Source organism: Pipistrellus kuhlii, unplaced genomic scaffold (assembly GCF_014108245.1).
Source record: "Pipistrellus kuhlii isolate mPipKuh1 unplaced genomic scaffold, mPipKuh1.p scaffold_m20_p_10, whole genome shotgun sequence".
NCBI classification, from domain to species: domain Eukaryota; kingdom Metazoa; phylum Chordata; class Mammalia; order Chiroptera; family Vespertilionidae; genus Pipistrellus; species Pipistrellus kuhlii.
Genome location: NW_023425405.1, coordinates 12,110,541 through 12,124,126, shown reverse-complemented (window position 1 = coordinate 12,124,126; position 13,586 = coordinate 12,110,541). Strand labels below are relative to the sequence as shown.

The following is a 13,586-nucleotide window of genomic DNA, read 5'->3' as shown; positions in this document are numbered from 1 at the left end:
GGCAAGCGTAGAAAGGTAATGCAGTAAAAGCAGCAATCTAAACATAAAGACAAAGACATAATACTTAATGGTGGACAGAAGGCAGAATAAAAGTCTTAACCTTGACAATAAAAGGATAGTTCCTAGAAAGTGAAATATAAAAAGAGGGAAGTACAGGTGCACTTATAACCCCATTTTACAAAATTACAAGTTGAGACTGTATTGAAAGTTGATGGATCAAAATATAAAAGTTTAGGAACACCTGAGATCTTGCTCCCCAACATTGTTCTCAGTTTGACTCAAATAAAGGCTTATAAAAATTCTAATTTTTTTTTTAAATAATAGTTTACCATTTAAAATTATAAAGAAAAGTCATAAAAGACTATTAAAAAGAATATAAATATCAAAAAAGGGAGATGAAGAAAGGAGAGGGTAGAAAAATGTCAGTTAAATCAGTTAACTTCTTATTTTTCATATAAAAAAAATCAGATGCTGTTGATCTAAAGTTGATAAATAAGGAACAGAAGTTTATACATATTAATTATGAAGTCTCATGGAATTAAATCCATGAGAAGCTAAAAACAGAAATAGTAAAATAGTTTTTAAAGGTTGACTCTGGACTGTAGGGGCTAAGGATGGGAAGGAAAGAAATGAGGCAAGAAATAATATTTTCCCCCTCAAAGGCTCTCTTTCTTCTTTGTGATTGGTTAAGAAGCACAAATAATATCCTGATGAAGGCTGCCTAAAAAATCTGTAACTATTCACTTCGGCTTCTCTAACTATTGGGTCGGCAACTAAGTAATTGCCGGTTCCACACATATATGGCTTCAGTTGAATTTTTAGGTTTGCAGACGTAGTACAAATGTAAAACACATTTTGTTATTTGATAGTTGGCTATTCAGCTGTTAATCAGTAAAAAAGTTTTTTGATATGTTTTGTAGTTTTCGTTTGGCGTTCGTTGAAAAATGGAAAATCAAAAGGAACATTTTCGTCATATTTTGCTTTTTTATTTCCGCAAAGGGAAAAACGCATCGCAAGCTCATAAAAAGTTATGTGCTGTTTATGGTGATGAAGCCTTAAAAGAACGGCAGTGTCAAAATTGGTTTGCCAAATTTCGTTCTGGTGATTTTTCACTCAAAGATGAAAAACGCTCTGGTCGTCCAGTTGAAGTTGATGACGCCCTAATCAAAGCAATAATCAATTCGGACTGTCACAGTACAACACGTGAGATTGCAGAGAAGCTTCATGTATCACATACATGCATTGAAAATCACTTAAAACAACTTGGCTATGTTAAAAAACTCGATACATGGGTTCCTCGCGAACTGAAAGAATCACAGTTAACGCAACGCATTAGCAGCTGCGATTTGCTAAAGAAATGTAATGAAAATGATCCATTTTTAAAATGACTGATAACTGGCGATGAAAAATGGGTTGTTTACAACAATATCAAGCGGAAAAGATCGTGGAGCAGGCCAGGTGAACCAACTCAAACAACATCAAAAGCTGATATTCATCAAAAGAAGGTTTTGTTATCAGTTTGGTGGGATTACAAAGGAATTGTCTACTTTGAACTCTTACCACCCAACCGAACGATCAATTCTGATGTCTACATTGAACAACTAACAAAATTAAACAATGCAGTTGAAGAAAAGCGGCCCGAATTGACAAATCGAAAAGGTGTTGTATTCCATCATGACAATGCAAGGCCACACACATCTTTGGTCACTCGGCAAAAATTAATGGAGCTTGGTTGGGATGTTTTGCCACATTCACCATATAGTCCTGACCTTGCACCATCTGATTACTTTTTGTTTCGATCTTTACAAAACTCCTTGAATGGTAAAAATTTCAATAATGATGATGATGTCAAATCGTACCTGATTCAGTTTTTTGCTAATAAAAACCAGAAGTTTTTTGAACGTGGGATTATGATGCTGCCTGAAAGATGGCAAAAGGTCATTGATCAACATGGGCAATACATTACAGAATAAAGTTATTTAGTTCCATGAAAAAATTGTCTTTGATTTTCTTTTAAAAATCCGCAATTACTTAGCTGCCGACCCAATATATTCTCTTATCCTGAAAACTAGTCAGACCCAACTGCCTCCAGATCTTTCCTTTATCAAGTGGCAAATTTTAAATACCTAAGACCTTGGAGACAAATAGTCTGATTTCATTGTACAGATTAAGTTGAGACCTAGAAAGACTGAGTTAACCAAAGTCACATCTCTAGTTGTGGCAAAACCAAAACTTGAGCCCACAACTCATGCCTTCCAATCAAGTACTCGATCTTCTCCGTCACAGACCCACCCACGCTGTCCTAAAGCACAGTCTCTATAACCACTATTGGCTCAGGCTCCTTAACTGCTATCCTACATTATCATACGCATGTCTTTAAGCCAAAACTTGGGTTTTACTGAAGGTCCAGTGAATTAGGATTATCCTATATAATAAAGAAGCAAAATGCAAATTGACCCTTATGTCCTCACAAGATGGCTGCCTATAACCAGGCCAGCAGGGGGTTTAGTGAAGGACAACCAAACGACTAAACAAGCAGGCTGTGTGGGGCGACCAGGCCAGCAAGGGGGGCAGTTAGGGAACCAGGCAGGCAGTCAAGCGATTAGGAGCGAGTGGTACAGGATTGTGATAGGGCAGTCGGACATCTCCTGAGGGGTCCCAGGTTGGAGAGGGTACAGGCTAGGCTACATGTTACTTCACTTCTCTGTGTCTGTTTCCCATTTATAAACTAGTAGTAATGTATTAATACCTTCCTCATAGTGCTGGATATGAGGATTATATGAAATGAAATATTAAGTGAAACAGTCAGCAGAGTGCCCCTCCCCAATAAATGCTAATCATTATTATCATCTCAGGTTGGCAGCAACTGACTGGTTCGGGGGAGCAGAACAAGTTCTCTGTAGGATGTCCACTCCTGGACTGCCTCACATTCACAATGCTTGCTTGGTCCAGCACCACAGGTTGCAAATTCTAATAGCAACCAAGACTGCAATGCAATGTATAAAGGCTAAGGAAGATAATTATAGGGAGAGGGTAGGTAATCCAATCAGTCAGAGAACCTTTACCAGGGGCCAGGTTCTAGAACAAGATACCCAGTGATGAGCAGTAAGGCAGAGTCCTTAACCTTAAGAACCTCCATCCTGGTGGGAACCATAAGCAAGACATTTCAGAAGTGGCATGCACTATGCAGAAATAAAATAAGGCCATATAATAAAAATGTGGCAAGAGGGGGATGTTCTCTGATGAGATATTTGATGTGTGATTTGAGTGGATGAGAAGGCAGCCCTGGGAAGAGCCTGGTGAAAGAGGGAGGTGGGGAGGAGACAACTTTGTGAAAATCATGTAAGGCCTTGGAGAGGAGTCTGGGGTTTATTCTGATCAGGAAGTATTTCATAGAGTAGCTATTTGGGAGGGTATTAGGAACAGGAAACAGTAGCATTATGATCAAGCACTGAGTGCACTAGAGGTTCTGCTTGCAGGAGGTCAGATGGTGGGGTCTTATATGCTATACAGTAACTTTTATTTTATCTTATAGCTCAGTGATACTTATTATGAAGATACCTTTATAACAACCAAAACAAATTAAAAACACACACACACACAAAAATAAACCTCTATTTCATGACAGTTGAATTTATTCAGAAAAACAAATAAAAGGGTATGTAATAAATTGGTGTTTTGTGGGGTTTTCTTTTGAAAACTAGTAAGCAATACTTTTGAGAGAGAGTATTATCTACTCAGCTGACAGATAACTCATAGATCATTCTGCAAACATTCTAGACGAATGGCCTGGAAGGACTGAGTCTACCCAGTCTGGTAACTAATTCAATGGCCCATGAGGGAACACCAATGGTGGCCTCAACTAAGACAGTGGGGATGGGAAAAGCATATGTGAAATACTTAGTGAAACGGAAAGAACTTAGTGAACAATTGGATGTGAACAGTGAGGGAAAGGTAACTCCAAGACAGCGTCCACGTTTCTGATTGGCTTAGTGAATGGGTCATTAATCAAAGTAAGGAATAGTGAAAGAGCAGATGTGCAGAAAAAGACAGCGTGTGACAATATTCATGCTAGCTGTCTGAACAGATACCTAGATCTGGAGTTGTGGTGCAAGTGTAAATTTGGGAATTGTCAACAAGGGATGGTAATGAAATCACAGAGCATGAATAAAACTGACCTGGAATAATATGTAAAGGAGGACAATAAAAGGAAACTTAGGGATTTTTCAAAGGGATATATATAGGAGAGAGAAAAAAACACATGTGAAAAAGAGTGAGAGGACACTAGAAGGAAAAGTAAAAGAAATCAGGAGATAGTAGGCCATTTCTACATGGTATTGTAGAAGTCAACAATATTAATGCAGTGAAAGAAGAGTTGAGATAATAATGCCTTGCCAAAAGAGCTATCACATTCACATTCATCCAACATACATTATAATCACATTCTGTGTGTCAAATATTGATAGAGGAGACAGCAGTGAACAAAAAGTCCTGCCTTCTTGGATTTTGCATCCTATCAGAGGGAGATAAACAATAAACAAAAATGTAATATGCTAATACAAGCATAATATGCTAATTAGACCAGCTGTCCTTCCAGGCGAAGCTGGGGCTACAAGGAAAGCCGGTGCCAGCAGGTAGGGGAAGGGAAGGCCTACTCTTGCACAAATTTCGTGCACCGGGCCTCTAGTAAATGTGTAATATGTTAGGAAGAAGGAAGGGGAAGTAGGGAGGGGGCGATTGGTCAAGGTATGCCTTTCTGACAAGTTGACCTCAGAACTGCAGGAAGTGAGGGAGACACACAAAATACTTGGAGAAGTGTACCCAGGCACCAGGAACAGCAAATGAGAAGATGCTGAGGCAGGTGTGACCAAGGATTGGCAAAATGTCCCCAGGACCTGAAGCACCCTAAGCTAGGGGAGGGAAGGCAGATGAGGTCAGAGACTGTCAGGGTCAGGCTTGTGGGACCTTGAAGGCTACATTAAGATCTTTGGATTTTACTCTGAATGAGAATGGAAGTCTTTGAAAGTTTTTGAGCAGGGGAGAAATATAGAATTTCTGGCTTACATTTTAAAAGGCAGGCTGAAGGGAGAAAAAGGGTGGAAACAGGAAAACCAATTAAAAGGCTAGTACTTAAAGATGAGCATGGCCTGGACCAGAGTAGCATAAGTGGAGATAGATGGTGAGAAGTTATGATTTTCATGTGTTGAGGGTAGAGCTGCCAGGATTTTCTGATGATTTGGATGCAGGGTGGTACAATGAAAGAAAGGAGTCAAGAATGACTCTAGACCTAGTCAGTTTGGCTTAGTGAATAGAGCATCGAACTGCAGACTAAAGGGTCCCAGGTTCGATTCCAGTCAAGGGCACATGCCTGGGTTGCGGGCTTGATCCTCAGGAGGCAGCCAATCAATGATTCTCTCATCATTGATGTTTCTATCTCTATCTCTCTCTTCTTTCCTCTCTGAAATTAATAAAAATATATTTAAAAAAATTACAAAGAATGACTCCAAGGTGTTTTGTGTGTTTTTTTAAAATATATTTTTATTGTTGTCAGAGAGGAAGAGAGAGTCAAACCATGACCTCCTGGTTCATAGGTCGACTCTCAACCACTGAGCCACACCAGCCGGGAGACTCCAAGGTTTCTGATTTGAGCAACTGGAAGAACATAACAGTTATTTACTGAAATGGGAATGAATGTCAGAGGAACAATTGAGAAGCCTAATAGCCATGTAGAAATGTTGAGTAGGAGGTTGTGAATTGCCTTCAGTGTTATTTTTTAACTGCTTTTTGATGCTTTAAAACTGCTTTTGAAAACAACTTTTAATAGCTTTTCACATTAGTTTTTACTCCTTTTTAAAAATATAATTAATAACTGTGTTTACATTGCCTGACCAGCATGGCTCAGTAGTTGAGCACTGACCTATGAACCAGGAGGTCGCGATTTCCAGTCAAGGTTGCAGGCTCAATCCCCAGTGTGTGTGCGGGGGGGGGGAGGGTGCTGGAGGCAGTTGATCAGGGATTCTCATCATTGATGTTTCTATCTCTCTCTTTACTCTGAAATCAATAAAAATATATATATTTTAAGCTGTACTAATATTCTTAGAAATACTGAGGTTAATATTTATTATTTAGGTACATTAATTTCTCAATAAATTAGTTATAATAGTACCACTAGTACCTTTTCCAAGGAAATAATATATACTAAGTCACAATTACCTATCATATCTCAGCTTACAAATTTCTGTCAAACATTTTTCTTTATTAATGTCAAAACAATACAGGAAAACAAGGTTAACTATGTAAATTAAAGTATCTATGTTACAGAGATTCAAGAATGAGCTCTGTAAATTACTATACAAATAGTCTAGTCTTTCTTCTTTTCCATCTTTTCATAAGATATAGGTGAAAGTGTAAGCAGAAAAAAACCAGACTTGGAATCAGAAATGCCTAATTTTCTGGTTGTATAATCTTGAGAGGGGATCATAAAATTGCTACGAGCTTCCATTTCGTCATCTGTAAAACTGAAAATAATAATGCTAGTAAAAGCGAACAGGTAGTGTTGGGTGCTTTTCTAAACACTTCTATGTATAATCTCATATAACCCTCACAACTCATTGAGGCCTTATTTATTATTAGCCTTACTATATGAGGAAACCACAAATTGAGGCTTTCAGAAACTATTTAAATCTTGACAATGTGCACAATGCTTTACAGTTTACAAAACATGTTCATATTTTAATTTTAAAAGTAGGTATAGAATAGTATTTAGAATGAACAATATGAAATTGTTTTTGTAGGTTCAAAATAGTCAAATATCAGCAATTTCATATGATTCAACCATAACTATTATGCTACGGCCACTTTAAAAATGTGATGTGGCCAAGTCCGGTTTGGCTCAGTGGTCCCGGGTTCGATTCCGGTTGGAGGCGTGTGCCTTGGTTGTGGGCACATCCCTGATGGGGGGTGTGCAGGAGGCAGCTGGTCGATGTTTCTCTCTCATCCATGTTTCTAGCTCTCTGTCCCTCTCCTTCCTCTCTGTGGAAAATCAATAAAATATATATTTTTAAAAAATGTGATGTGAAAATGTTTGGTTTTTAACTGTAAAGCACCATGAAAGGTATTATTTTAAACAACAATAGAACCAAACTAAGAATTATTAACACAACTGTGAAATTGAAAGGAGTATGAGGGAATAGACAATAATTTTATTTAAAGTACACATCAATCAATAATCAAAAGTCCATTATATATCCAACCCAGGTTTCCATTTGCTGCCTTAGTATTTTCTTTTGTTAAATCCTCACCCAAGGATACTTTCCACTGATTTTTAAAGAGAATGGAAGGGAGGGGGAAGACACAGGGAGAGAAATATTGACTAGTTGCCTTCCACACCAGCCAGACCGGAAATGAACCCAAAATCCTTCAGTCCAAGGGCCAACACTCTATCCACTGAGCCAAACCAGTTAGGGAACAGTCTTAATATTTTTTGAGGATTAATTTTCTGAACAATATGGAGATAATTTAAAACTAACAGTTTTTTCCCCACAATACTCATTGCCTCCTGATGTAGTATTTGTTTTTCTGTTTATCTGTTTTCTGAACCCCACACAGAGTTTATCAGGGTAAAGATTTTTCTGTTTTATTCAATGCTTTACTTCCAGAACCTAGAACTGTTTAAGGCTCACAATAATCACTCGAATTCATTTGTTGAATAAATGAGAAATTAGAACTCCCTAAATTAGAAAGGATGCATGAAATACGTTTTAAGACAAAGATAAATAGTACCTAGGGATTTTGTAATATAAATAACAAATTTAAAAAAAATTCTTTCTAAATTGTATAGTAATTATCTCTGCCCATAAACACTTCAAAAGTGTCAAACATTTAAATTCTGAATAGTACCCACTCAAAAATTAAAATCCCCATAATTAGGCTGGAGCCATCCAGGCTCAGCCACCTGGTGTGCAGATGAATGAATAAATTTGTAATCACTCATCAAAATAAAAATTAAAAAATCCCCATAATTACTTTGTGAGAAATCTGTAAAATAAATTGTATCTTGAACTACTTGCAAAATTAAATTTAGGATAGCATATAATCAAAGTTACAGATATAGGATTAAGTAGGAAAAATCATCTTAGAATCCTACATAAAGAAAAAAAGAGAAAAATAAAAAAGCACATGTTTCAAGACTGAAATAAATAAAATTTGGAAAGTGGCTAAAAACAAAATTAAAATGACTTCATTTAGAAACTGAGTAGCATTTCATTTTAGAACTAGAGGCCCAATGCACGAAATGGATGCAAGAGCCTCAGCACTCGCAGCCACAGCGCCCGGCTTCACCCGGAAGGTCATCCAGGTCATCTGGACGGTCGTTGGCTGTGCTGTTCGGCCTTCCAATCTAACTAGCACATTACGCATTTATTATTATAGATGTATTGAATTTGTGCAAGATGTCCCTAAACTTAAAGGTGAGGGGAAAATATGCTATCCCAACTTTCTAAAGAACAACACCTCCCACCCTAGCTGGTTTGGCTCAGTGGATAGAGCGTCAGCCTGCAGACTGAAGGGTCCCAGGTTCGATTCAGCTCAAGGGCACATGCGTAGATTGAGGGCTCAATGCCCAGCAGAGGATTTGCAGGAAGCAGCCAGTCAATGATTCTCTCATCATTGATGTTTCTATTTCTCTCTCCCTTTCCCTTCCTCTCTGAAATCAATAAAAATATTTTTTAAAAAGACCAAAACCTCCCTAAATAACATTTATACTATATTTCCTGTCAAAATTTTTCCCATGATTATCAAATGTTGCATCTATTTAGAATTAAGTATTTGAAAATGTATAGAGTACTGTACAAAAAATAACAATAATCAACCTATAAGAATAAAAAATATTTTCTTACTACATTTCTCAATGTGATCTGATACAATTTTAAATAACAGTAGGGGAAAGGAATCTTTAAACATAACTTAACATCACTTCTCAGCCTTTTGGCTAAGATCAAGTATAGTAAATGTAACTTAACATATACATTTATCAGCAGTCATTGGTCTTGGCCACAATAGACACCCTGCAGCTGGCTGTCAAACCACCAAAAGCTGCTGTCACACCTTCCTAATCTCTTAGAACTAAGCTCATTTGGGTTAAAACGAGTCAACTGCCTATGTCACCAGCAGTAATAAATATACTGGAATAAAAGTGTCAAGTATAATTCTGGCTGCCAAGATTTTGTTAAGGACAGACTTGTAACTAGTAAAGGGGTCATTAAATTAAAGCTATTCCCCAAAAGAAAAGCGTTATCTGCATCTGTACTTGATTGTAATAATATCTCTGAGGTTTTGATCTATAATCAAACCAGAGGGGAAAAAAGCAACTGATGAAAGCAACCAATAGCATATTCTTTCAAAAGAGTGAATTAAAAGTAAACTATTGAAAGAAAGAGTACTAGTAAACCAGAAGCAATCTAAAAATAATAAATGCCTAATATGCAAATTGTCCCCTCAACCTGGAGTTTGATGGGGGGCCGGGGCGGGAAGGGCAGGGGAGTAGGCTGGTGGCAGCTGCAGGCAGCCAGGAGAAGGGTTCGACTTTCATGAACTTGGCCTCTAGTATGTAAATAAAGCTAGTTATACTTTAAAACAGATTCTGTATGTTGCACAAGGAATATTCATTCTGACTCAGTATACCGTAGTTACAAATCAGTACTACAGCAGAAACCAGTTTGGCTCAGTGGATAGAGCATCTATTTGCCTGTGGACTGAAAGGTCCCAGGTTCGATTCCAGTCAAGGGATGTGCCTTGGTTGCGGGCACATCCCCAGTGGGGGGTGTGCAGGAGGCAGCTGACTAATGTTTCTCTCTCATCGATATTTCTAGCTCTCTATCCCTCTCTCTTCCTCTCTGTAAAAAATCAATAAAATATATATATTTAAAAAATCAGTACTATAGAAGAATATTACAAAAGTATTTAAGGATGAGATAGTGATGTATAGTGACACAGAAAAATGTCCACAATATATTCTGTTGGAAATTGAAAGAAAAAACAAACAAACAAAAAAAACAGGATACAAAATCTGCTAGAATGAGTGTGGTCTCATTAAAAAAAAAAAAAAAGTGTAGATATAATTATGGGCAAACCAAATTAATTAAAAAGATACACTGAAACTCTTAAGAATTCTATCCTCTGCTATTTGCTCCACCTTGAGACCCCTGTCCCACCCAAGCTGTGTGCAGAGGCTTTTGCATATGAATGGCCCGGTCCTTTGCATTTTAAAATTACCTAACAAACTGCAGCCAGTCAGAGAGACACAGAACATCCTAAAGAAGGCCCAAGGCCACGCAGCAGCTTGCATTGCTTCACAGCTGGGCCTCATCTAGGCACCTCCAAAACCAAATCAAAAAAGAGGAATCTGAAGATCTCTCTGTAGCTCCTTCTGGGCGCCCTCCGGAAGAGGCTATATTAGCACCTCCTTGAAAATCCAAGAGCCAGTGTACCCTGTGGTCAGAATGGGACCATCCAGATTACCATCTTCAGATCCATAATGGATACACTCAGGGGGCAGACTCAGTGAGCACCAAAGCCCCACTGAAGCAAGTCTTGCCTCATAAGGGTGTCTCCAGCACTGTCTTCCCTTGCAGGCCTGGTCGATCCCAACTGACCTCCTCTGCCAGCCTGGTCTCCTTCAACTGCCCTCCCATGCAGGCCTAGTTGCCACCAACTGTCCTTTTTTGAAGGCCTGGTCCCCCCAAATGCCCTCCCCTGCTGGCCTGACCATCCACAACTGCCCTCCCCTGCCGGCCATCTTGTGTCCACATGGGGGTAGCCATCTTTGACCACATGGGGCAGCCATGCTGTATGTTGGAGTGATGGTCAATTTGCATATTACTCTCTTATTAGATAGGATGGGAAATACATTTGTTTTTGGAAGTCCTAGAGAACAAAAGTAAGACCAGCAGGTAAAAGTTACAGGGAGAAATTTCAGTTGAAATTTAACTTTCTAACTATCTAAATATCTTCAAGACTAAACAGACTTTGGGTAAGTTGTAAATTTCCTATCACTGGGTAAGTGCTGGAAAAGTACAAAAATGAGGGAGACCTTGTAAAACTTCCCTGAGGAAATGATGGTTGAGCAGATCTGAAAAAAAATGTGTAAGATTTTGCTAAAAAGAGGAGAGAAAAAGCTTTCCAGGCAGAGGGAACAGCAATAGGAAAGGCCTTATGGTTAGGGGAACATGACTGATACAAAATGAGTCCAAAAGGTAGGTGTGGCCATATTAAGGAACTTTGTCTTCATCTTAAATTCAGTTGGAAGTGTAATCACACCCATGTCTTTAGAAAAGATCAAGTCATTCTGGCTGCACTGAGAATGGACTGGTGCTCAAGAGTGGATGCAGGTGGACCAGTTAAAGGTTATGCAAGTCCAGGCAACAATGCCAACTCAGACAAAAGTGGTAATGGTGGCCCTGGCTGGTTTGGCTCATTGGATAGAGTGTCAGCCTGCAGACTGAAGGGTCAAGAGTTTGCTCCAGGTCAAGGGCACATACCTTGGTTGCAAGCTCAATCCCTGGCCCTGGTCAGGGTATGTGCAGGAGGCAACCTATTGATGTGTGTCTCTCACATCGATGTTTCTCTCTCTGTCTCTCCCCCTCCTTTCCACTCTCTCTAAAAATCAATGGAGAAATATCCTCTGATGAGGACTAACAAAAAATAATTCATTATATAATAGGAATGTTGTTTTTAAGTGATATTGGTGGAAATGAAGAGGATGATCTGAGCTTATTCTGAAAGTTAAACAGGATCTGCCGATATGGAAAAAACAAGGTTTTTGTTCTGAGAAATGATGAAATGATGGTACCATTCACTGAAGTAAGCAAGAGAGCAACAGGGCCAACTTTGAGAATGAACTTTCATTTTGAGATGGAGTACATTTGGGCACCCAAGAAATGTCAATTAGGCCATTGGGTATAGAATTCTGGAACTCTCTTGGTTGGCCAAATATGAGTAAGGGCATTTACATAGAACAACTGTACAACTTTTTATCTTTAAGGAAAATCATCTGTCATAAAATCATCAGTATTCTTTCAAAAAGGTAATTTCAAAATCATGCTAGCCTAAAAGGCAGGAATCACTACTGTACCAAAACCCATAAATTAACACTAAAAAAGGTTACCTGTTTAAAGAACATTAGATATAAATCATACATTTGGCTACAAAATGGACTTCTTCAGAATAAAGACAGCTCATCATGGTAGATTCCAAGTTAGAATTAGACAATATTTTCACATCTTTCAGACAGGAAAACTGAAGACAAGGTTTAAGATGCAAAAAATTCAGATTTTTTTATTCCTGAAATTTTCACCTCCCATTATATTTGGAAGATAGTGATTTAAGTATCTTAATTGTCAGGTATAAATGATGTGTTGTTTTTTTTCCTAGAAAAGATCCTAATCTTCAAAGTAGAAGGAGAGAATAAACCAATCAGATTTTTTCTTCCCACACACCTCCATAGGCTTTATACTAAGATTAAAACAAAAACAAAAACAGTAATAATATGAACAGTAAAGATTTATTTTAAAAAAACATAAAAAAATATTACATTAGCTATTAATTGGTGTAACTAAGGGGCTTTTTACCCTAGAGTTGCTTTCCATTTTACCTTAAAACACAAACAAAAAAACAGCTACCAGAGAGATTAAAGACAGAATTAAATACAGAAAAACTAGGTTACAATTCTAGAGAATCTATTGTATAAACACTTTAGTTAACTTTGACCCTGACCGGTGTGGCTCTGTGGTTACGTGTCTACCCATGAACCAAGAGGTCCTTGGTTTGATTCCCTGACGGGGAACATACCCCTTTTCGGGCTCAATTCCCCAGTAGGGGGCATGCAGGAGGCAACCGATGGATGTTTCTCATTGATGTTCCTAACTTGCTCTCTCTCTGCCTTCCTCTCTAAAAATCAATAAAATAAAATAAAACTTTTTTTTTTTTTTTTTAAGTTAACTTTGAGCCAAAGCCGGTTTGGCTCAGTGGTAGAGTGTCGGTCTGTGGACTGAAAGGTCCCAGGTTCGATTCCGGTCAAGGGCATGTACAATACATTGGTTGCAGGCACATCCCTGGTAGGGGGTGTGCAAGAGGCAGCTGGTCAATGTTTCTCTCTCATCGATGTTTCTAGCTCTCTATCTCTCTCCCTTCCTCTCTGTAAAAAAAAATCAATAAAATATATTTAAATAAAAAAGTTAACTTTGAGAAGGATCCAGTTATTCTTTACATAAAATTAGAATTATATACATCACATACTCATTGAAGGAAAAGCATGAATTAGATTGCATAGCATTTTGTATTTATACTAGAGGCACAGTGCGGTCCCTCAGCCGGGCCTGCGGGGATCAGGCTGAAACCGGTTCTCCGACATCCCCCAAGGGTCTCGGATTGTGAGAGGGCAGTTCTCAGGTGACACACCCTGGAATCGAAATCAGGTTCCCTCCTTTCTGGTTCAGATGTGTCACCTGAGAACCACAAATGCCAAGTAACCACAGCTCGGCAGCTCCTGCCCCCTGGTGGTCAGTGTGCATCATAGCTACCACTCGGAC

The 13,586-nt window shown here is 38.5% G+C and overlaps 1 protein-coding gene and 1 pseudogene across 6 annotated transcripts in view; one reads left to right on the top strand and one right to left on the bottom strand.

Moving 5' to 3' along the window:
* The window catches only part of NRF1 (nuclear respiratory factor 1), a 117,721-nt gene that overhangs the window by 92,701 nt on the left and 11,434 nt on the right, over window positions 1-13,586 (bottom strand). The window lies entirely within an intron of this gene.
* Window positions 8,970-9,089, top strand: LOC118714657 (annotated as a pseudogene).